The 21648-nt window shown below is 46.9% G+C and overlaps 1 long non-coding RNA gene across 1 annotated transcript; it reads left to right on the plus strand.

Annotated features, from left to right (window-relative positions):
• The first annotated feature begins 5028 nt into the window (after window positions 1–5028).
• Window positions 5029–10364, plus strand: LOC137147212 (uncharacterized). Its single transcript, XR_010918165.1, has 3 exons — window positions 5029–5259; window positions 7678–7780; window positions 10247–10364. It is a non-coding gene; the product is annotated as an uncharacterized lncRNA (long non-coding RNA).
• The last annotated feature ends 11284 nt before the right edge of the window (window positions 10365–21648 follow it).

The raw sequence follows: 21648 nt of genomic DNA on the forward strand, positions 1-21648 counted from the left end.
AAGTCCATTCCCCAAACCTACACTGATGGGAGGAAAAATGGCTTTGTGTTTCTAAACTGCCAGTAAAAGACCAAATGGAAGGTGTCACGCGGGCTGGCTAGAGAGGGGGGGCAGCTAATATATTGTGTGACATCAGCATGGCAGAATCATAATAATCCATGGGGGATAGGCCATGTCAGGTGTGGTTAGGAAGATTATGATATGCTAAGTAAGAGAATATTACTTATGTTCTTGTGTAATATGTGACATGGAAGTTATAGATGTATTTGATATGTCTGTGTTTCAATTGGGCTACCTGGGCAACACCCCAGATAGGAAGGCTGCAGAACAATGGCCGGCTTAATGGCCCATTAAGGCCTCCCCAGGTGCAAGGGGCCTAGAGAGAGAGGCCAGCATCACCAATGAGTCACCAGAACCTGCTTACGTGACTGGACCCCAGGCACACCTGAAGAGTCACCAGGATTGGCCCATGTGATTATGGACTCCATTTTGGGTCTTGTGACTGTCCGCAGGCCGCATGGCCGGGGGAGGGGGTTTATAAGATCAAACCACAGGATCCATCTTGGTCTTTGCTCCTGTCCAGTCTGCAGACATACACTGACCTCTGGACCAATTCATCTTGCAACTGAACTGAAGGACCTAGACCCATCCAGGTACTGGATGTGAACCAGAGAGAACTACACAAGCCTGCAACCCACATTTCTTCCAGAAACCTGAAGTATATGGACTTTTAATCATTTGTATATCTGTGATTTACTTTAACCCTTTAACATTTCTCTCATGGTTTATTTCTTTCCTTTTACAATAAACCTTTAGGTTAGACACTAAAGGATTGGCTGGCAGCGTGGTATTTTAGGTAAGATCCAAGCTTATATTGCTCTGGTGCTGTGGCTGACCCCTTGGGGTCAGAGGGAACCTTTTTAGCAAAGAGCAGAGAGTTTAAATAACTGGTCTCTTTGCTGGACCTGGTGCTGATTTGGGAGCCTGGAGCTGAAATGCAGTGAAGGGGGCTGTGGGCATTTGTGGACTGGCTTCGTGATACCCAGTGTGGGGTAATCAGAAGCAGTTCGTGGCTGGTTGGGAAGCCGGGCTTCAGTGTCACCCACCAGCGTGGGGAGAATCTGCTCTCCTTTTGAAGCCTGCCCTGACCTTGGCATTATCAGTTGGCTACCCTGGGCACGGGTCGTATCACAGAAGGAAAGAAATTCAGAATCACAGCCATGAGCAAACACCGCGGCCTTGCCATGGCTGCCTGAAATGACAGACGTTGAGTCAGTTTAACATGTAAATAGTCTGAAAATAGTCTGCCACAATACACATTTTTGCTGGCCATCGAAGGCAACAGATGGGGGTGTGGAGGTGTCACTCCCTTGTGTACATTTACAGCACAAAAGATACTAACTAGGGTTGATGTCCAGAGGAAAAATCCAAACAGGTCTGGGAATGCTATAAGTGTGGTTAATGCAGAGAGACACCAAAGCATCTTCATACATTCCCCAGTGTCTGTTCGATCTGGTCTGCCAGCTGGTAAAGAGGAACACTTCCCAGCTCTCTCAGGGTAAGAGAGTTTAGATTAACATGCACTAGCACAAACTGATACTTCACAGGGTCCCAAACTAGGTGAATCAGGACAATTCAAACTGGGGCTCTGAGAACTGGGGAAAAAGTCTGGATTTGGTTCAGGAAAGAGGCAGAGTTAAAGAAGGAATCAAGGGCCAGTGCAGAGCTGTGTATCACAACGGAGTCCCCGTCTGGGCGGGAGCATGACTGTCAATACTTGCAATGCAGGAAACTGCTTTGTTTGGGGGAAGGGGAATTGTGATGCCTTGATGTCTAGAGGCTCCTCAATCATAGATGAGGAAGTTTGCTGCTGAAATCAATGTCAGTGGCTTCCCAAGAGCTTAAATTGCAACAACCCAGGCAGTCAGGGCAAGATATTGCACAGCCACTAGGGAGCTGTTTTCTGCTGTCTGTCTCCCTGTGGCAATTTAATCCTTTCTTGGAGGGACTAACTTTTGGTGAAGCAAGACAGGGTGGGATAAGGGGCGCTGCACCGTCTGCAGGCGTAATTTTGTCCTTGGTCACATGTATTTGTATTCGTAGTTTTTAAAGCCAAAAGGGACCATTATGATTGATTAGTCTGACCTCCTGCATAGCACAGGCCCTAGAATTTCACCCTGTGATTCCTGCATCCAGCTCAATAACCAATGGCTGAGCTGGAGCAAAAAGTTTTGAAAGACACGCAATCTTAATACTGTGCACATTTCTACTTAGCTTCTAGATTCCAACCAGTGGATCTAGTTCTTCCTTTGTCTGTTAGACGAAAGAGACCTCCATTATCAGAATTCTTCTCCCGACGTATGTGGATTGTTGCCCAGGGTTTCTCGACCCAGTAACTTTTAGTCTCTGTGAGTCGGTATCAGGAAATAAACCCAAGGAAACGCAGTTCCTCCGCCTGCTATATGGATGGCACAGACAAGTGAAAACAAACTGCTCTTAACTTTAAAGTTTTACTTTAATGGTCTCCAGCAATTCCCATCAGAATGCTTTTCCTGGAAGTCTCCACTTATTAGTCTTAAGCATGTACACATACAATAGGTGGCTAGAGTACCCCACCACTGATAGTTACCCCACAAGTCTGAGGTAGTCTTTGGATGATTCAGTCACAGATTTCCGGATGGCCAGCCCTTCCTTCTGCACTGGAGATCTTTTCAATGTGTTCATCAAGTGATCCGCCTGACTCAGACTCACCTGACGACCTTCCTCTGATACCCCAAAAGTTACAGAAACATATCAATCAAAAGAATGTTACATAGCTGGCCAAGCAAATAAATCACCGGGGAAAAGCAGGAGTTACAGAGACATGTCACTAAAAATATATTGTTAAGCAAGCAGTTTTAAGCTGTTAGCCTGATAGCTACATTTCCCCATAGCCGCAGTCCTAAAATATATCCAGCCTTCCTGTTTTTCCAAAAACATCTGCCCCAGCATATTCAGAGAGAGAGAACGCAGAGTCAAGTCCACTTCATGTGTTCATTGTCTGACACACACACACATCCCCTTCTCACCCCCCAATTTGCCTTGGTTATGCTCAGTTCCTGAAAATGGCTAAAAGCTGCAAGAAGAATAATTAACAGTCCATCCCAAAAACTGGCAATTGCTTGGATACCTGGTGGGTTGCCAAAATGCCCCTGTACATGGACCACAGTAAGGTCACTGTTAACTTTCTCTTGGATAGGCTAAATAGATTGAATCCCTTTTTCCTTTCACTATAAGGCAGGTGTTCTAGCCCTTGAAGGATTCCTGTAGCTCTTTTTTTTAACCTTCTCCAATTTGTCCACACCCTTTCTGAACTGTAGAGACAAGAACGGGACGCAATATGCAGCCCCGGTTTCACTAGTGTTGCATACAAAGGGGATGCCAACTGCCTGCTGCTGCTCCATTGTAGCCCTCTAAGCCACTGCATAGCACTGGGAGCTCATGGCTAGCTGGTTTCCACCATGACCCCTGAGAGTCCCTCTCAGACTTGCTGCTTCCTGGGGTACCGTCTCCCCTCCTGCAAGTGGGACCTGCCTTCTTTGTTCCTAGATGGCTGGCCTTGCATTCGGCTGCATATGAAAGAGAGTTTCAATGTGGTTTAAATGTATCATTAGATGAGGGTTGGACTCTGAATCTGAGGAGAATCCAAGCTGGGACTCAGGAGCCAAAAGCTCCCAAACTTGGGAAAAGTTCAGCTCCAGACTTTGCAGAGCCCCGAATCCAAGCACCACCGGATGCTGGCGAAGTTGGGATCTGGGCGTTGGCTTTGCTGCTCAGCTCCCTCCTTTTTCCAGCTTGCAGGCGCCGGCCTCCTGCCCTTGCACTCATGCAGAGTAGCACCCTCACTGATTTCAAGGGCCAACCCGTGGGAGCAGAGCGCGGTCTGGCCACGCCCCGGCTCACGTGACCATATGCAACCATTGTCACACGTCAGGCACTGCACGTCCCCTACTCCTTCCCGGAGCCCTGAGTGCTGTGCACACCTCTCCGAAAACAGTAACGTTCAGCTCCAGCATCTTCCTGCTCTTGGCCCTGGCCAGCCAATCAGGTGTAAACCATGCCAGCCAGACAGCCCTGGGGACTAGGCTCCTGTGTTCTCCCTTGGGAAAGACAACACAGGCAGCAGCAGATGGGCCTCTGTGCTGAACCTGTGCCTGTTAATATAGGTCCTGCTAGGACAGGGCCTGGGAGACAACACATCCCTTTGTCCCAGACCAACAAACAACTGCCAGTCCTGGGGACCAAGCGCCAAGAGAAGGCAGGACCCGGGTGCACTCAGTCGCCACCAAATGGAGCAGAATGAAACACTAGGGAGGCCTATAAACTACCAGCTGCCCCAAGTTAGGGCTTTGGGGCCAGAGCCATTGCCCACTAAAGTCAATGGAAAGGGTCGTGTCTGCACTGGGCCCTCGTCCAAAGCCCTCTGGGGCACAGTCTGATGAAGCAGCAGCCGCAGCTCAGTGTTTGAGGTAAAGCTCTGTAACTACTAAGAGACACACAAGGGCTATTTAGTCCCCAGCGGTGGCTACTAGAATGTCTGATGAAGCACATGGGCCTTCAGGGACATGCTGCAGTCTTGGGGTTCCCTAATTATTAACTATTATTACTTTCTCACATGTTATTTTTTTAAGTCCTGCCCTAAATGCACAAGACACCTAAGAAACACAATGGGAGCCGCTGCTCCAGAGACCACACAAGAAAAGCCCTCTGAATTTCCCCACATTTGCTCTTCAGCTACAGGGTAACTAAACACACGATCTCCCCTCTCACTGTTCTTCCTTTTCCTCCCCCAGCAGAGCATAAACACTTGCCTTCCACCCACCACTCTCTGCAGCACAGACTGTCTGGATTCAAAATGGAGGGCAGGCCATTTATAACACAGGCCCCTCCCCTGGGTGTGGTTATTATAGTCAGGGGGTGGAGCTAGGGCCCCATATATACAGCTCTGAGCACAGCTGAAATGGTTTTTGCTTTAGAGAGAGAGGAAGGAAAAAAGCCAGGTGTTTATAGTGCAGGCTGGGGATGGATTTACTCATGCTCTGTTTTCTTCAAGATCAACTTTTCTGTGTGCTGGACCTTCACCAGAAACCAGGGGAAAAGCCTACTTGTCCAAGTCAGAAAAAGGAGTTTAGGAGACCCTGATGTTTATTTCCCTCTTGCTTGAAGTCAGTGTAACATTGCCGTTGTCTCCACAGCTTCTCCTTCCTGTGACCCAAGCAGGTAATCCTGGGTCCCAGGGGCAAATATCAGCAGGGGCAAATGAACTTGAAGCAGCCTGAATGTCCCTTTATGCAGTTTCCTCTCAGGATGCCCAGTCATACACCTCCTCTTCCCTCTGGCAAGAGCACCATAAATAATTCCTCTCCCCCTTTTGTGCCTATACCCCCCAAATACCTATAAGCAGTTCTCACATCCATCCCCCTCCCTGGGTTCTGATCAGTTCTTTTAATGCTTCCTCAGGCATCAAACCCTCCAAGGGCCTGTTATTAGGGTTACTTTCATTGTGGGGTGTTGTGAGTCTATTCATCTACTGCTTGTGTCACTTGTGTTTTCATATAGAGCTTTACTTCTCCCTTCTGCAAGTCCCCTCCCAATGCAGCTACCCTGCAGGATCTAAGTTTCCCAGGGCTGGGTTCCTCCATCCCAGACTCAAATATACACCCACATACACACCCCCACACTCACAGATTAACAGAGCATGTCTGAGCGGACCGTGTCTATCAGCACTCTCAGGCTGACTCCTTATATGTCCCTGGCCTCTATAGACTGGGTCAAACAGCACTTTCCAGCTGCCACCCGTATATGCCCATGGACTCCACAGGCTGGGCAGAGCAACACTTTCAAACTGCCATTTTTATGTGCCCCAGATTCAGCACGTCACTATCCCAGCTTTCACTCTACAATTATTCTGGCTGTAACCCCGCTTGATGAGTAAACCTCAGAGGATTTTGGGGTGTTACAGGGATCTTCAGCTTAGGTACAAGAAGCGTCGCCATCCAGACAGAACCCTGCTCTTCCTTCCTTCCCCCCTGGCCCTTCTTACCGGCCATGGGTGCGCCCCCCGGAGCAGTGGGGGCAGTAGCCATGGCAGCAACAGAGTCCCCGGAATCCATACTCAAGGTTGCCACCGCTGGTGCCCCGAGTCCAGTGCCTGGTGGCCCAGCAGTGGCAGCGAGGCCAGTCGCCACGGGCAGGGATGGATTTTCGGGGCAAGAGAGAGGGGCGGGAGCATCTGGGGAGGGGGTCCCAGCCCCAGGCATGCCCACCATCCTGGGAAGGTTCAGTGGTGGGGAGAAGGGGCAGAGGGGGAGTGATGAGGGAAGGGGGAGTGGGAGGAGAAGGTGGGGCAACTGCTAGGCTGAAAGCACGAGAGGAGGGCAGCAGCACAAGGGAATATGGGGGGGCTAAGCCAGGTGGGAATCCAGGGGCGATGGGCTCACCAGTCCTAGGTGGAAACCCGGATCCTCCAGCTGCACGGGGGGGCAGGGGCTAAATCAACTGAGGGGAGTGCAGTGTGCCGGGGGGGGGGGTCAACTAAATAAGCAGGAGGATCAACTAAAGGGAGAGCCATGAGAGTTGGGGGGGCAGGAGCACGGGACCCAAGAGGGGCAGGGCAACAGGAGATGCTAACACAGCTGGGTTATTGGGCTTTACTTTTGGCACAACCAAAGATGTGTTGAAGAGGAAAGCGGGTATAGGGGCAGAGTTTGGAGGTGATATTAAGAATTAAATCTGTCTGGCTCAGGTAACCGTGAATAAGAGGAGAGGACGTGCCATAGTCTGTAAGTATCTGAGAGGCGTTAACATCAAAGGATACAGTGGTCATATTTGGGGGTAAAATCAGGAGAAAGGGAATAAAATTAATGAGGAAGTTTGCTTCAAACTTATTCTGAGTGCAGCTCTTCATTTGAAAGTGTTGCTGGCATTGCTATGCCTGCTAAGGGTGTGATTTATTTTCATTTTTTGAAAATATTTCTCTGCTGGCAGAAGTCCTAGTAGGTGTGCCAAAAGTGCTGTTGCCAGGACAGAGTATTTTGCTCACCAAACTGGAATAAGCTATACCAGCAAAAATACTTTTTTGGCCACTCCAGTTGTGGCTACACAAGGAGGACATGACGAGGCTGGAACAGCAAAACTATTCTAGTGTAGAGTAGGCCTTGGGTTTCCCAGCCAGAGAGTAACCTGTTACCCTGTAGAGTAAGGGAATGAGTGGAAGCCCCGTCACCATTTCATTTAAAACCAGCCTGGATATCTCCCTTCTCTAGCGGCTTTGAATCTGTGTTGCTGCAAGAGTGAAAATCCAGTGTGGGGGTTGTGGGGAGGGGCAACTTCCTCATTCTTCCCAGCCGGGATCCAGGGCTCTGCTTTAGAGGGTAGATGAAAAAGGGGTGGGAAACATACAGCGGAGCATATGGGAAAGGTTGTTTAGCTGTCTCCCAGCTTCCCAGGGCAGTGGCTGTTATAAGTGTCAGGAGCCTCCTGGCTTTAATTATTACTGGACATTTTCCTTTCTCTTAAGAAATGCAGTTAAATTAATAATAGGAAGCTGGGAAGATTTATTGGCTTGGGGGGCAGAGTTTCCGACCCTTCTCCTCCCAATCTGTACCTGTGTTTCCGACTCTCGTACCCCTCTCCCAGGTGGAGGGCATCCAAGGTCCTGGAGTAAGATATGATGACACAGTTTGGATGGCATTCGTCTGTACTGCACTGATGGTTCTAGCATTGAGTCAACTGTGGGGCCGTGAGTAGCTCTTTTGTTTCTCTCCCTCTTACTCTGCAACTGCAGAGAGAATAACCATGAACAATGGCGCTTGCACAGGGTCTCTTCTCTGATTTTTCCCTCTGTTTGGAGATAATCTATAAAGGAAAATTAAAATAGGGCAATGGCTGTTCTGTTTCTGCTTCTCTATGATAGACATAGATGGCCATTTCGTGTTAAAATTCAGATCTTGTGTGCCCTGGAAGTTACTGTGGGGGACTGGAGAGAACCAGTGAAATGATACCAGACCCAGAGCGAAAGCTGCAGCAATTGGCATGGGGAAAGGGAGTTTTAGCTACATCCTTCATGTTCTTTGAGTATAATCCTGGCCCTGCTGGAGTGAATGGGGATTTTGCTATTGATGTTGTCAGTTGTTGGCTGCACGTGTATTCCTTCTGTGTGCTGCACCTGCTGTGGGCAGGTAGCCAATACAGCAGACCTTGACTGAACCGCCCAAGAAGACCACTGACTCAGTTCAGTGGCAAAGGCGCTCAGCCAAGTTTACTGTTGATAAAGAACAGTACTAGCACCCCATAACCTCTACAGGAACACTAATACATGTATGCCTGAGACAATGGACTGGGTCAGTAAGTGGCAAGACTTTCTGCTTCCCTCTAGGCCAGAGATGACACCTCTGTAACTCCTCTTTTATACACTGATACAAACATGTTACTCATTACCCTTCTGACATGGTTAGTTACCAATCCGACCCCTTGTACCTGCTGGTTCAAACAAAACATTTTTATCCATCATCCTACCCTGTCCTCTTCTCTTTGTTTTACTTGGGTCGGTGTGTTCCTCTTGCATATCCCAGTATTGTGTTTATGCCAGGCCTTTATGCTGGGGTGTACCTGCGTCTTCTGGAATGTGCATACATGAACACGCTGTGCCTTGTACTTCTTGGAAGTGCCTGTGGTTTTTATGCCAAGTTCATGTACCACACAGTGAACTTGTAAGCAAGCATCTGCTTTGTAACAATGTCTGACTTTTGCTCATAGCCTGACTCTTACTAATTTTGCTTTATATCAGCAGGGCCTGGCTTTTGCTCACTTTAGTTCGGGCCTTGTAGAATCATAGAATCATAGAATATTAGAGTTGGAAGGGACCTCAGGAGGTCATCTAGTCCAACCCCCTGCTCAAAGCAGGACTAACCTCAGCTCTATGTTTCAAGACTCTATGTTTCAGACTCTATGTTTCAAGCTCTCTCTTTCTACTCCAGACATTAATGGAGACAGGATTTCACACTGTAGGTTCGGATGTCTGGGTACAAGATTCAGCACAAAGTGTCATAGATCCAATCAGGTGCCCCCTTTCAGCCAAGGCTGCTGTGAGGGGAAGCCAAGATTCTGTGTGCCTGGATCTCCCTGTGCTTTAAACCTCTCTGGGTCTCAGCAGGCTGCAGCACTGGTTCCTCCTGTGACACATTTCTTGGACACTGACTCAGTCTGCTACTCTTTCACGGAAGTGGGGCTGCTCCCCCCCTCCACCTGCTCTAGGCTCCCAGGAATGGCACTGACCCCCAAGATACCCCAATTGTTTAAATATACCCTCTCCCAGATCTCAACCCCATTTAATTCCCTCAAGAGGCATGCCGTAGTTGTGACGCACAGAACACACACTCAACCACTTTGCGAAGAGCTTAATAGAATTGTTCTTTTATTTAGGCATATGGAGCCCAGAAGAGTACAGATCATACAAAACAAACATCCTGACTACAACGTCTCTCACTTCCCACTTCACCCTTCCTTTGGGATGCATCTGTGTCCAGGAAAGCTGGCAGGCAGGGTTCCCCTGTCTCATACAGGGTGTTGCATGCTGGATGACTTCTCCCTCATGGAGTTCCTTTCCCCAGCTCCTCTGATCTTATTCTGTCCTACCTAATGCTTCCTCTCTTGTCTGGCTCTTTTCCCATCTTTAAATCCCACCTGGTCACCTTGCTGTTCTCGTTCTTCTGTGTTTGGTAACTTTCCACTGCTCAAAAAAAACCCTCCCCTCGGACAGAGGAGGAAGTATCTCTTGTCTTGGGAAGCAGTTACTCTTCTGCATAACTCTTGCCTGGTCAAAGCCATGTCATTAACATTATGTGCCTCCCTTGGTCTTCAGTCTGGAGAATTCCTGATGCGTGTCCTGTCAGCAGAGCTGGATCCGCATACAGAGAATCATTTATGACAGAGAAGCTTTTCTTAGTAACATTTCATAATAACTCCATAATATCAGCCAGAAGTCGTAAGTTCTACACAGACATTCCCAAATTCTCACCCAAGGGGCGTCTCCTGAGACCCCCCAGGGAGATCTCCAGCAAAACCGGGACAGACCAGGCTTGACACGTCTCATGTTTTCAGGTCCTATGAACGCTGGGCTCAGTGCACAGTAGCTAGGATGACTGGTACCCCCTGATGGGTAGCAGATGCTGAATAAGTCTCAGACAGTTATTTTCTTCTCTGGCAGGTGGGGCCAATGGACTTGGAACCAATGGTGCCACAAGGGCAACCTGACATCCTTCTTTCTGAGTGTGGAACCACCCCAGGGAGAGGCTGATGACACGGCAGCCAACAACAACCTCTTTGTATGCTCACATGGGAGAAGGCTGACAGGCACTGGACAATTCTGGGGTTTATTTGGCCCAGTGAGCAATGGCTGCAGCTCTGGGGCCATTTGTGGGATCCAGACAAAGGTGCAGACACACCAGGGCAGAGGGGATGACACGGCGCTCAATGATGTGAAGTTCTGTTGCTGCAACTAAACAAGCATCTGCCCCTGCCCATCCACTAACAGCAGCAGCTGCCCATGAAACACCATTAAAGTTTAGCCGTGCTCTTAAACAGGAAGGTGTCTGTGTCCTATTGACCCAAATCAGGCATGAGATCGTGTACCATCCCCACATGTGCAAGGGAACGGGGGAGGCAGGATTGTGGGGAGAGCCAGGAGGAGAGGAGAGGGGTAAAGAGTGAGGTGGCAAAATACAAAACTACTTAAGACAGTTAAGTCCAAAGCAGACCCTGAAGAGTTGCAAAGGGATCTTATAAAACTGGGTGATTGGGCAGCACAATGGCAGATGAAATTCAATGTTCCTAAATGCAAAGGAATGCACACTGGAGAACATAATCCCAACTATACGTATAAAATGATGGAGTCTAAATTTGCTGTTACCACTCAAAAAGAGATCTTGGCGTTGTTGTGGATAGTTCTCTGAAAACATCTACTCAACGTGCAGTGGCAGTTAAAAAAGCTAACAGAATGCTGGGAATCATTAGGAAAGGGATAGATAAGAAGAGAGAAAATGGTTTGCCCACATCTTGAATACTGAATGCAGATCTGGTCATCCCATCTCAAATAAGATATATAGGAATTGGAAAAGGTACAGAAAAGGGCAACAAAAATTATTAGTGTAAGCACCCTGTTCTTCAGGGTGAAACTTAATTAGGGGTTTTATAGTTGGGAAAATCCTGGGAGACTACAACTCCCATGATGCCTTGGGGAAAAAGGAGAGAGACTCTTCCCCTTCCAGGGAGTCAGAGAATAGCATGTGGGGGACTCCATTTTGGTGCTGGGGTGGAGCACGGCCTAGGCTGGAAGCTGCTGGCTGACTGCTACTGCCTGCTGCTGTGGTCTCAAAGCTGCTGCTGTCTGCTGGAGTTTGATGGAGCAGGGAGCTTCAGAGATTGGTGGCATTGCCCAGGCCAGGGCAGGGACTGAGCCTGGAGCTGACTGAGGTGGGCCTGCAGTGAAAGTGGAGTGAATGCCCCTTCCCCCTTGTTGTTTGAGGCAGGGCGTGTAAAGGAAGGGGCACTGCAGAGAGACTTGGACTGGGCCTGAGAAGAGGCAGAGAGAGAGTCCCTTCAAGCAGGGCCAGGACTGCAAACATTCGGTTGGGCCAGCTCCAAATCTCCAGCTTGATCCCTGGGCTGAACTGGTACACTGACCCACAGAGTGCTGTCTGCTGCTTCAGATCTGCAACGCGCCCACGCCAGCAAGGGGTCAGGCTCTGAACTCTAGGGCAGTGCACACTCTGCAGGTGGGGTAAGTCGTGGCCGTGTAGATGTCAGTTTAGACAAGTTTCATTTGTTGCTGTGTACTATTTTATTAATTGATTTATTCAACTGCCCTGTGGATTTAACATAGTCGTGATGTTTTATTTCAGTCTGTTATGCCATATTTCTTTAAGTTGTTCAGTAAAGGTGTGTGTGTTAATTCTAATCTAAGTATATTGGATGTTTTGTTTGCATAATTGCAATTGTTAAATTAGACTATGTCACAGATTATTATAATATTAGACTAGGTTTAGTCCTGGAAGTTCCCAAGGCCCGCTATTAAGTCCCTGGCTGCAGGGGCCAGCCAGGTGGAGGCACCGCCAATTTTAAATTCCTTTAGAAGTAAAGGGACTGCAGCAGGGGGGTGGACAGAGGATTCCCACCTATCCTACATCATCACTGGGATACTCAGGATCTCCGTTGTTGTTAACAACCTTAGGTGCCCTTGCACACAGGTGAGTGTTGCCAACTCCCAAGTAACCTGGAAATAGAAGGGGGTTACATTAGCTGTATGGAAAAGCTTCCATATGAGGCGAGATTAATAAGACTGGACTTTTCAGCTTGGAAAAGAGACAACTAAGGAAGGATATGATAGAGGTCTATAAAATCATGACTGGTATGGAGAAAGTAAATAAGGAAGTGTTATTTACTCCTTTTCATAAACACAAAAACTAGGGGTCATCCAATGAAATTAATAGGCAGCAGGTTTAAAACTAACAAAAGAAAGTATTTCTGCACACAATGCACACTCAACCTGTTGAACTCTTTGCCAGAGGATGTTGTGAAAGCCAAGATTATAACAGGGATCAAAAAAGAACAATATAAGCTCATGGAGGACAGGTCCATATCCTATTATCTAGGATAGGCAGGGATTGTGGTTTGCCAAAGGCTGGGAATGGCCAACAGGCTGGATCACATGATGATTACCTGTTCTATTTGTTCCCTCTGAAGCACCTGGCATTGGCTACTGTCAGAAGACAGGCTACTGGGCTAGATGGGCAATTGGTCTGACCCAGTATGGCCGTTCTTATGTTTCTAAATGCATTCTGCCTCTAGGTGAATAAGTATAAAAAGTACACATTTTCACTGCACCTTTCGTCTGGATGGGTCCCAAAGCACTTTAGAAACTTTATAGGTCAGAATTAGATCATCCATCATTGAGGTGGAATGTAGCAGCTGTTTAACAATGCATGGCAAAAATTCAGCAGCAGTGAAGAATACCATTTAGACAGGCAGAATGCAATTGACCATGACAACAGTGTAAATTGGTTTAATATCTGATATACACCCTAGACAGTGATGTGTTCTGCCTGGGTAGGGAGGAGGTGGACTTGATGATCTAATGCTGTTCAATCTTTTCTTCCTTTAACTTCTGTGACCCTATACTGTGGTTTGGCCAGAGAACTAGGGTTAACACCTCTGTTCTTGTGGGTTATTAATGACTAACTGATCTGATATGAAACACAGCACTATGACCTTAACACCTTGCTGGGACAGGAGTGTAGATTCAGAGGGAAGAGCACCACTTACTGAAACACAAACACTGCTCCCAGCAGCACCTGGATTTTCTCTGGAGGTCTCCCATCTAAGTAATGATCAAGCGCCATCCTCGTTAGCTTGTTAGATCTTGGTTAGATCTGACCAGTGCATAATTCAGAGCAGAATAGCTGTAAAATAGGTTTAGTTCAATGAGGCCGAGCTAGCTTGGGACAGCTGCTTCATACATGGTAGATTTGACATGCCTGCTTTGTATTTTACCGGTCCCTATGTCTTGTTACAAAAGTCCACCTCTGACACTGTCATCTTCCCTGCAGGAACTGCTTTATTTCAGTTTTCCTTTACTAGTACCACCATAGTCCCTGGTGCCCCTGCCTATTTACAGTCTTTGCCAAGCTTCAGGCCTTCTCAGCAGGACCTGAGGGGACCAGACATCTCCCTACTCTGAGGCCTCTGTGTGGCTAGGCTCAGCTAGCCCTGTTCCTCCCTCTCACTTCCTTCCTATTATTCTTTTTATCAGCCCTGGGCTGTTGGGGCCAACTCGGTTTTTATCCCATCCAGCCCATCAACCTGATTAGATTATTACCCCCAATTAGCTTCTCCTGGGGCACTAATTAGCCTCTAAGTGATCAGAATGCAGGCTCAATTACTCACTCCCTACACTCTGTCACAACTCTATACACATTATGGAAGCAGAGGCAAAGATTTAATTCCTTAACCCTTTCAAACTGGTAGCATGTTAAAACTTGCTGCCTTTGAATGGAAGCTGACATCTGTTCACAATAAAAAATACTAAATTCTAGTAATTTCAAAAGTCATAGTTATTCCCATCAGTTACAGGAAACAGTCTCTAACGAGACTCCCATAATGCTGAGTTGAATGACTCATTTGTTTCTCCCAGTCCCATATTTTTAACGCTCATTTGTAGTTGTCTAATTTCAGATTATTGTGCTTTTATCTTTCTCAACAAATCTCACTGTCATCACTTTTACAATGGCTTTCTCTTTACAGTGTTATATAGTGTTTACTTCTCAGGACGGGATTATGTCGAGGATGAAATGGATTTGGGGCCTTCCACTTGTGGAAGCCTGGAAAACTCTCCGATGTTTTTAAAACATAGATGGTGTGATATTTCAGCCAAGCATTTTTTTAAAATTGGAAATTAGACCCCTGTAAACATGGCTTATTTTGTTCCCTTTACCAAAGTGCTCATTAGGATGAAAAGTGAGAGAACATGCTTTAGCTCTCCAAGGAAGCCTGATTTTCAAAACATGTTTAAAACATTGAGTAGGATCAATCATGGAGAAAGGAATCAAAAGTCCAGGAGGGCCTGTTTAATTACTAAGGTGATTGACAGAGGAATGATAAATCATAGGTTGCAGCTGTGCGTGTTGTAAATTTGCTGTCAACTTTTTTTTTATGGAAGAATAGAATTTTCAAAATGTTCACTGAAAAAGGTCTGCTTTCCTTAAGAATTTTGGCTTTTTCATCAGAAAACTGAAAAATTTTCCAATGAAAAACAAAGAACTTCTTTGCTTTTGGTTAAATTTCAGTTTTTGATTTTTTTTCATCAGAAAGTTGAAATTTTCCATGGGAAAAAAAACCCATTTTCTAACCAGTTCTCATTGCAATATTAAACACACCCTAACCCGTGGCAGAGAGGATTTTAGTCTTTCACAAGTGTGCCATCAAACCTGTGAATTAAGCATCAATCAATAAGTGCCATTATTGGGATATCTCATCCCAGCAGCATGCTAGAGGGATCAGTGGAGTGGTAGGTGAAGCGGCTTGAGCAGCAGAGAGAGGAAAGATCATCAGTGTGGGGGTACAGAGAGTTGCTCTGGCAAATTTGCCAGGACAATGCTCAGACTGCAGGAAGGCAGGTCCAGATGAACCAGTGTGCAGTTGGTGCAATTGCACAAAGCTCAGTGGAGCCCCCGACCACCAGGAAAAAAAAAACCCAAAATGGAGTGGCATTGCAACCCCATGCACCAGATTGCAATGCCACTTACTACAGTTCCACTGTGACAGGGTGCTGCTGGTTCAAATGTGAGCGGCATGAGGCCATGAGAGTGCGGGGCGGGCGATGGAAGTGAATGGAGTTGGGCAGCTGGGATTGAGAGGAGCTACCCTAGGCCAGGATGGGAATGAAGTATTAAACTGGGAGGGCACTAGTTAGTGGCCAGGAAGGTCTCTGTGGCCAGTGAGTGTCGGGCTGGGGTGCGAGTTGTTAGTAGGCTATGGAGTGAGTGGGGAGTTTCCATGGACCTCGGGGAGCAGCAAGAACCAAAGCAGAAGCCAAAGCCAGAACCAAAGCTGGAACCGATGTCTGTGAGCTCCAGCATTCAAAGCAGCAGGTACATGGGCTTGTGCAGGGTCTGCTCTTTGCTAGAACCACGAAATTTCCTGACAGGTTGATGATATAGAACATAGAGAAAGTGATGGAAATCCAGATGTGGGCAGCTTCCAGCCCCTGGATGCTGTTTAGGATGAATGTTGGTGGGCCAGAGGAAGTGAGGTTGAAAGCTTCCATGAGGTGGTCGTGTCGCCAATGATGATCTGAAATGGGAGAGAAGCACAATGAGGAGGGTACGCATTTGATAACAAATAACATGGTAAATATTTTATAGTTATTAACAATCTAGAAAGGGGTGAGCAGTGAGGTGGCAACATTATTCCCCTCCAGTCGGCACTGGTGAGGCCTCATTTGGAGTATTGTGTCCAGTTTTGGGCTCTCAACTACTGAAAAGGTGTAGACAAATTGGAGAGAGTCCAGCAGAAGGGAACAAAAATGATTAGGAGTCTGGAGCACATTATTTATGAAGACAGATTGAGGGAACTGAATTGTTTAGTCTGCAGAAGAAAAGAGTGAGGAGAGATTTGATGGCAGCTTTCTACTTCCTGAAAGGAAGTTCCAGGGAGATGGAGCTAGGCTGTTCTCAATGGTAGTAGATGACAGGACTAGGAGCAATGGACTCAAGTTGCAGTGGGAAAGTTGTAGGGTGAATTAGGGAAAATATTTTACTAGGAGGGTGCTGAAGCACTGGAATGGGTTACCTATGGAGTTGCTGGAATCTCCATCCTTAGAGGTTTTTATGGTATGTCCTGACAAAGCCCTGCCTGGGATGATTTAGTTGGGGTTGGTCCTGCTTAGAGCTGTTGGTTGGACTAGATGAGTGTCCCTTCCAACCCTAATCTTGTATGATTCTGTGATTTTCAGATGACTCCAAATTATTTAGGCCATAGTCCAGTCCAGAGATGTCCAGAGAGGGAACAAACCAAGCACAGTGAATGAGCTGCATGATGGGAGATGACATTCAATGTCAATAAGTGCAACGAATATGCACATTCCGGATGGAGAATTATACCGAAAATACAATGCCAGGAGAACAATCAATCACTGCTTCACCCTACTCTGGACTCATCTGTGCAGCACTGAGCACCCTTTTCAAACAGGACATTGCAGAACTAGTGGGGTTCAGGGAAGGGTAATGAGAAAGATCAAGGGCCTGGGGAAAAGACTGGGATTGTTACCTTAGAAAGGGGAGATTTAGGAGGGGATTCGAGAAGAGTCCCTAAAATACTGACGGGTAGAGAGTATATGAAGAATTTGTTCTCCCTGTCTCAAAACTCAAGGTCAAGAGAACATTCAATTACAGTGAAACAAGCCAAATTCAAAACTGATTTAAAAAAGAGTGCTTTCTTCACTCAGTGCATAATTAGACAGAGAAACTCATTGCAACAAGATGAAGTTGAGGCCAGGAGATAAGCAGGAATCAAAATGGTTTTCATGGTTAGTAAGAATATTCCATTAAAATAGTTCCATATAAATAAATATCTTGTAAAGCCTGTACGCCGACGTGTTTCAGGGCACAAGCCACTCTCTAATTTGTAGACATTAAGGTGACACCCTCATGACGGTCAGGTTATCCTCCCCAACAGCTTATTCCTCAAATATCTTCTTGGGCAGCCCCTTAGGATAGTCTGGACTAGCTGGATCATAGTTCTGGTCGACGATGCAATTGTTCTTTTGAAAAGGAGCCACATTTTCCTCATGGAAACAGACACTATCATTCCAGGATGGGATTTTGTGCTCTGTTATTTCCCTAGTTTCCTTTGGTGAGACGCTTTCTTAAAGGTACCCAGCTTTCTCCAAGACATAACAAGTACAGTGGTTTCATTATTCTGCCTTGTTAAGTGACAGGATTAAGCAGAAACACCCATCAGCAACCCAGCTGCTTACCCTTCTCATGATTGAATACTGATAATGTTTGCAGATGCCACAAAAATTGGTGGATCGTGAATAATGAATAGGATGGGTCACAGATTCACTGCGATCTGGACTTGTTTGTAAACTGGGTCAAAGCAAACGATATGTGTTCTAATATAGCTATGTAGAGAACAAAAAAGGCAGGCGATCCTTACACAATGGGGGACTCTATCATGGGAAGCAGTGACTCAGAACAAGATTTGGCAGGTGTGAATGGGTAATTAGCTAAACATGAGCTCCCTGCGTGACCCTGTGGCCAAAAGAGTTAACATGGTCTTAGCATGATAAACAGGGGAATCTCAAGTGGAGGGACAGAAGTTATTTTACCTTTCTTTGGCACTGGTGCAACTGCTGCTGGAATAATTTGTCCAGTTCTGGCGTCCACAATTAAAGTTGGGTGTTGATACACTGAAGAGGATTCAGAGAAGATCCAGAAGAACCTTTAAAGATTAGAAATCCTGCCTTACAGGGATAGACTCAAAGAGCTCACTCTACTTAGTGTAAGAGAGATGTTTAAGGGGTGACTTGATAACAGTCTGCAAGTACCCACACAGGGAACAAATATTGAATAATGGGCTTTTCAGGCTAGCATAGAAAGGTCTAACACCATCCCATGCCTGGAAGTTGAAGTTAGAGAAATTCTGACTATAAAAAAGGTGTACACTTTTTAAACAGAGAGAGAAATTAACCATTGGAGCAATTTACTAAGGGTCATGGCAGATTCTCCATCACTGAGAATTTGAAACCAAGGTTGGATGTTTCTCTATAAGCTCTGCTTTAGGAATTCCTTGGGGTCAGGTGTCTGGCCTGTGCTATACAGCAGGTCAGACTATATGATCACAATGGTGCCTTCTGGCCTGGGACTCTGTGAATATGTCTCTGCGGCACATATAGGAGTCAGCTGGAGGCATTTTACCTGGAAGCTTCTCTCTGAGCCTTACTGAAGGCTTTTTTTTTTTTTTTTTTTTTAACTCATAACAGTGCTGAGTTTAGCTGCACAGGGAAAAAGTATCATGTAAATTTTGTAGCTTTGAAAAAGATATTCAAAGTGTGTTTCCACACTACTGAAGCATCGCGTGGAACATTGCATGGATGAACATTTCAGATAAGAAAAATACTGACGTGACCCCATAAAATCTCCACCCGGAGGAATGTATGTACAACTGTGCCATTAATGGCTTACAGACCTGGCTAACGATCCCTGAGAGTCCCCCAGCCAAGGGACAGGTGGGACGGGTCACCTCATACCCCTGCAAAGGAAGAGTTGAGGGGAGCTTGGGGCGGCTGGGGGGCCACGGGTGACTGGGAATCATGGAGATGATGCGGGCTTCCAGCGTAGTTTTGGAGTCGGGGCATCTTGGGTTGGGGAAGGAGATTTTAAACAGGATCAGATCCGATGGGAGACGGACCCAGGTGTGGATAAAGATCAATGGGTTTTTCCACTGGTGAGATGCCTGAAGTTGTGTAATTAACATTCAACAACCATTAAAAAAAACTGGAAAAAAAATGAGTAAATGTTGTGACACCCAGGCTGCAATTCTCTGGCTCGCCAGGGAACAGGGGCCCTGAGACCTTTCCAGGCACACTCGGGGCCAGGAACGCTACCAGCAGTGGTGCTTGCCTGCCATGTACCCCCCATCCTCAGCCCCCCAGCCCTGCCACACAGTTATCCCACTCACGCAGGACCAAACCCAGGTGCCAGACACACCACACAGTGACAGCTTGTACAAATATCTACACAGCCTGGGTTAAACTCTGTGTCTGGCTGCACTGGGTAAAGGGGGGATGGAGGAGGAGCAGCCTACACAGTCTTTCCGGTGTTGAAGGGAAACCCAGCAGCAGCTCAGTTGGGGTAGAGAAGGAGAGAGGAACAGACCCAAGGGGAGGGGAAAGAGGACATGGAGACTAAAAGGAGCCAGTGCGAGTAACTCTTCCATAAAAAGACAAAGAGCTTTAGTGAATTCCTGCCAGCTGGAAATCCAGACACAACTTCCTGATGTTGCTTTTGCATGTAGGCAATAGCTGAAGTTGCCATGAAGCTGTTGTGAGATTGGTCACAAGAGGAGAGATGGACTGGATGGAGGAAGGTGTCAGAGACAATCTACTAGTGTGTGTCCACATTACATTACAGTCTGAGACACCCACCTGCCCCGGGAGATTGCAGGAGGCCTAGTTACACCTGTTTGTTGTGTGAATTAGGCAGGATGTCCATTCCCTATTTCACCCTCTTTCAGGACTACATGCCACTGTGATCTGGATACTGCACGTCCCGCCCCACACACACACACTGTGTGTGCCTGGATCACCCCCAGTGAGATTTCCAACACTACCTGGTTTCCTCTACGTCAAAAACGTGCTTTTATTTTTACTGAATTTTGCTGCGTCTGGTCATCTACAGAACCAGAGACGCAAGGGAAGAGAGAGAACAGAGCCCCTCGCCCCCCCCCCGGAAAACAACTTGTCACCTTAATTGTTTTGAACCTCTAAACTGTAAGTTTAAGATTTCAGCTACTTTCCTCTCAGTTCTTCTCTGGTCAGCCATTCTTAGAGGCCGCAGTTGAAGTCATCGAAGGTTCCTGACTGGAGAAAATCAATCCTTTTGTTTAAGTCTCTAAATGTGTATTTGCGGTGAAATTCTGGCCCTGATGGGAGTTTTGCCATTGATTTCAACAGAGTCAAGCTTTAGATTCCCTGCTGTGAAATACTGGCTTTAGGCCCTGCAACAGCGAGAGCTATTCTGTTAGGGTGCTGAAAGAGTCCGAAGGAAGACGCCCAGTTTATGTGGCTTCCTGAGACCGGGCATAAAAGTCAGGGATTTCAAAACACAGGGGCCCTGATTTTGCTTAAATCAGTGATGCCAGTGTCAATCTGGAGTGAGCCACTGAGGGCAGAATGTGAGAACAGACTCTGGCCAGTGTGTAAAGCTTTGTGTGTTCCAATAGTATTGTGAAATCTCGAGTGTCACACGCAGAGGTTCTGGCTACATGGGTTAACATGGCAGTAAAGCTGATGAATTGAAAAACTTGAGTGAACCAGAAAAAAAAACCACAGAGACCAAAAGAAGGGAGATACTGAGACAGATAGAAGGACACAGTAACAGACAAGGAAATGGCCTTAAAAACAAATATTTGTCAACTATTTACAATAAATCTCCATGCTGGAGAGTTCCTGCCCTGATTGTTCTTAACTTGAACCTTCCTGAACACTTAGCACTACCTTTATTGCAGAAACAGGCAACTCACCGAAATTCCATGCAGCAGAGAGAGGAAATCTCCTTACTGCAGCCTGAGAATGAGTGTACAAATTTCATGTCTGACACTTACAATGCTGGACAGGGACCTTTATGATTCCCCCATACAGTCCCTGTGGACTCTCAGGCTGGCCAGGACTCCGGGACAATTTCCTGCACTCTGTGAGCAGTGGGAACAGCAGAAAATAGACCCTGGAGAATTTCAGCCTAAGAGCCTCCCCTGGGAGAGAAGAAACGATTTACCAATAACAAAGGCTCAGATTGTCAGAGCACTGAATCTTGCAGACTTGTTAGAGTTGTCCTGCACTGCTAAAACCCCAGACAGAAAAGAAGAGCCAAGGGTTAGACATGCTCATTTATCTATCAGCATTTCTCTGCTGCTGCTCATAGTCATAGAATCTGAGCATCTGCTACTACTCTCGGCTGATGAGCCCTGTGCTGAATCCCTGAGACGGCGACATGCATGTGGACAGGCTCTTTTGCATCCTTGTTTCAAATGTAGGATTTCCAAACTGAGTAACAGTCCCTCCCACCCGATGGCCTCTGTCTGACAGAGGGCAGTACAGATTGCCCCAGTTTAGTCATAAACCCTGCAGGGTGCAATATCATGCCATGGGAAACTGCCCATTCCAATGTAGGTGAGCGTGAACTACGTGCACTGCTAGCGGAAAATTTCATCCATAGTGGTATCCGCAGGTGAGTTCTGGTGCTTCCTGGAGTCGCGCCCTCATGGCGCTTGTACATGGGACCCTGCCGACCCACCGCCCACTCAGTTTCTTCTTGCCACGTAACTCCAGGGGCA

The sequence above is a fragment of the Emydura macquarii genome, unplaced genomic scaffold (assembly GCF_026122565.2).
Source record: "Emydura macquarii macquarii isolate MOO-44397 ecotype Brisbane River unplaced genomic scaffold, CSIRO-AGI_Emac_v2 contig_522, whole genome shotgun sequence".
Lineage (NCBI taxonomy): Eukaryota > Metazoa > Chordata > Testudines > Chelidae > Emydura > Emydura macquarii.